Source organism: Lactuca serriola, chromosome 8 (assembly GCF_051521515.1).
Source record: "Lactuca serriola cultivar US96UC23 chromosome 8, Lser_US96UC23_V15, whole genome shotgun sequence".
Lineage (NCBI taxonomy): Eukaryota > Viridiplantae > Streptophyta > Magnoliopsida > Asterales > Asteraceae > Lactuca > Lactuca serriola.
This window is the reverse complement of record NC_136415.1, coordinates 34,067,594-34,071,751: the sequence shown is the minus strand read 5'-3', so window position 1 is coordinate 34,071,751 and position 4,158 is coordinate 34,067,594.

Sequence of the window (4,158 nt, the reverse complement as noted above, 5' to 3'; positions counted from 1 at the left end):
CTTTTATTTTTTTATAAACTCAAAGTTTATAAAATATAAACTTTTCTTCAGGTAAACGACAAAAGAATCCAACTAGACCAAAAGGTTGTGCATGACTTATTAATTCATACCATATGAAATAATAACTAGTTATAGTATTTTATAATTATTATTTTCACAAAACAATAATTATTCCCTAATTAAAATACAAGAATTGATATTGTTTATCAATAATCATATTGATAATAAATATACAAAATGTGCCAACTTGATAAAGGTGTGACCCTATAGGATAATATATTATTAGAAATGTCACTCAATAATGATTATTGGGCATATAGATTCAAAATCTCCCACTTTCACAAGATTCATTACAGACTGACATAGACAATAGCTGGCGTCTAGCAATGGGCTACTGCCCCTAACAACATATGAAGGGTTCCATCTCATCAAAAACCAATTCTAGGAGCTCTAAGCTACAATTGTTACTAAAGGCGTGATATCAGTTATTTCTTTGTCTCAGACATCATGTTGAACATGAGATATGGATCATGATCAATCTCATTTAGTGTTCAACTTTTAAGAAGGCGTTATATGTCTAACTCTCAACAAATAGGAGGGACAAATTCCATCTTGACTACATACGCCCGTCAATGTAGATCATGTCATACCCAACAATGGCCCTTTTGACTGTCGTTTACAAAATAACGTTAAACCATATCAAAGCACAACAATTCCTACACTTCAAGTCCTAAATATGTATATCCGGTCTAAGAATACAAGGATACAACCTTGAAAAATGTTGGATTAGGTGTCTAAGCCCATAATTATAATTGGTATAAACTTGAATTGATAGTAGCACAATTAGGGTAGTTCACTATTTGGATAAAACCGAATTGTCCAATTGGATAATTTGGATTGGACTATTTGGTTCGGATATTTGGATTTTTGGATTAGTTTTCAACAAAACCGAATTATTGTTTTGGATTTCAGATTGGTTTTGGTTATAAAATAAGAACCGAATAGTCCAAAAAAATTGAATAAACATTTATTATTTATTTATTTGTAATATATATCTATAGTTATCTATTAATTTTGTAATTTATTTTCTCAAATAAGTTCAAAACATTTCACCCGATAAAAAAACATCAATATGTATTTTCTCTAAAAAGTAATTTATCTATAAAATATTTAACTATAATATATCTTCTTAGTAGTTGTTTATAAATTTCAAATCACAACTAAATCATTTGTTTTCCCTTCTTGTGTAAAGTTAGGTAATATCATAATTATATGTCGTTTTAAAATATTTCGGTTTTTGAAAACCGAATTATAAAAACCGATCCAACCGAATTGTAATTAGATCGGATCGGATCGGATTTGAATTTAGTTTGGACTATTCGGATCCATGTTTTGAAAATCAAAATCAATTTGGATTCACTTTATTGGATCAGATCAAACCGATCCATCCAAACGAACACCCCTAAGCACAATCATTTTGGGTTGCCTTCAAACCTGGCAATTGAATATGATAGATTTTAGAGAGAGAAAATTGATTTATTAATTTATTACTTGGTTAATAAATTAATTAGAAATCAAAATAAATGGTTTATTAATGTATTATGGAAATAATATATTAATTAGAAATCATATTGTTTAATTAATATTTAATCATAAATTTATTTGGAATTAATTTTGGGGTTAAGGGAATTAATTAAAAGTGTAGGGACTAATGGTGACAATGTTCAATAGTTGAGCATTAGGCAATTCTAGAACCTCCCTAAAGATGGGGGGACCGAAATCTAGAGTACTCCTAGAGTTTCCTTGGGCTCTAAGGGTACCTTGGATGCCTTAGGGAGGAAGTAAATGGATTAGGGTTATCTTGGAGATACTTGCCTTATCCAATACCTTCCTAACACCTATATAAACCCTTATTAGGGTTGAATTTATGTCAGCCTTCCTTCTAAGTGCCTTGGAAGAAATTTAGGCTTCTCCTCTCTCTCCCCTCCTCTCTCTCTCTACTGTTTACCTTTGTTGCTAGGTTTGTTTGTGAGTCATTAGAGGCGTGACACTTGTGGCGCTTGCTACCAAAGGTTTTCAAGGAGGAATTCAAGATTGTTTACTACAATAATCTTAAAGGTTAGTTTTCTTATTCTTATAAGTTAATTAGTTCATAGGAAAAGTTTTATAACCTAGGGTTCATAGTATGTTGCTATACTTGAAAGACATAGATCCAACTAGGTTGCACGTGCCCTAATTTATTTGAATTGTTTGAATAATTTTCCGCTTAGTGCATTGTGTTGTAACCTCTAAAACCCATGAGTGGTATCAGAGACATGGGTTGTCTTTCATTTATTTGCACATTGGTGAATCGAAAAGAAACCTATTTTGATTTAATCGCAGCTTACGACGTATGCATAGTGGCTCACGACGCGAGTTTCGTATAATGTGAATCCGTTTGCCGATTATTCAGGTCTCACGATGTGAGCTCAGTCAGATTCGAAAATCTAGACCAAATCTTCCATATTTAATTTCTTGGATGATTATCTGCTATATTTAATTGCCAAACTCGATTTTTCCATATATATCATGATGATTTGCATGCCTTGAAATTATGAAACAAATATTTGACTTGATTGATTATTTGGTGTTTAATATAATTGATTTTTGAAGTGTTTAATAATTAATTTGATTTTTAATTGGACTTAATAATTAATGTTAAATATTATTGGGTTGTTTTGGATTTAAATTAAAAAAGTTTAATTTTTGAAATTTATAATGTAAACCTTAAAGTATATCCTTATGGATGATTTTAATAATTTAATTAAATGATTAATTAAAGGATACTTAATAAATTCATGTATGGTTTAAATTTAATTAAATTAAAAGTTTAATTTATTAAAAGATTAAACTCTTGCTATTTTAAAATGTTTTAAAATGCACCTTATACTATGTATATAAAATTAAAAGCTATATATATATATATATATATATATATATATATATATATATATATATATATATATATATATATATATATATATATATATATATATATATATATATATAAGAAAATGTCATTTGAACCACTAGTACGCCTCATTCACGAAGCCATACTATAAGGAGAGTTTAAGGAAGCAACCTATAAAATGAACGTCATTGAGTATCCATTCTTACCAACCACTCTCTTGTATGGTGGAGGGCTGTTAGTCGAACGGTTCGATAGGACAATCAATCCTCATTAAAAGTATAATGATAAAAGTAACTAAACTATTTTATAAAATCCCATGAAATTGCATATTACACCTTATTAGTCATTAGGGGAGTGTGTGTGGTTAACCGACACAATAATATGGGACAAATATTGTTGGAAATGGATGTCTCGTAAATTATCATTGATTAATGGAGCGTGTATGGCTATCCGACACATTAATTAGATGATAAATGACATCGAGAGTACCAAACTGATTTGCATGGTTATTCACACATTGTTTGTGATCCTCGGCATCCCAGTCACAAATGGAAAGGGCATAATCGAGATTAAACATGCCATTGAATAGTTCAATGAATCTCAAAAGATCTAGGAATTTCATTTAAAACCTAATTCGTTCAAATTTCGTTTTTTTTTTCGTGGTGAAATTGGTAAATCATCATTTACCTACATTTAAATAATTTGTAATTGGATTACGGCATCCCTCTTTTGAATTGTGAATTATTTAGTTGGATCCTAGCCTTAATTTAAATTTTGGGTTAATAATTAAGGATTGAAACCAACTAACTTGAAATCTCTTATCTCCCTTTTTAAGATGTCAAGTCCAAACAACAATGGTCTTCCTCGTTTTTCTAGAAATGTTTTTCCTCTATCTGAAGATGATCTTCCACATGTTGATCAAGGTGAAAGAATGTTACCTTCTTCAAGCAATGGTGGAACTGGAAATCATGCTCCTCCAACTCTTCCTCTGTCTCCTCAAGTGACTCTCCCTAATTCATGTCTTCTACAAGTTGAAAAGTATGAAACTACTCAAGCCCTATTGGCATATAAATATCAAGATGGATAGTCTGTATGTACGCATGTTCTGAAAATGAAATCGCACATTAACAGATTGGGGATGTTGGGTTTTGTTTTCCCAAGTGAGCTGACCATTGACTTGGTTTTGGTTTCGCTTCCTGAATCATATA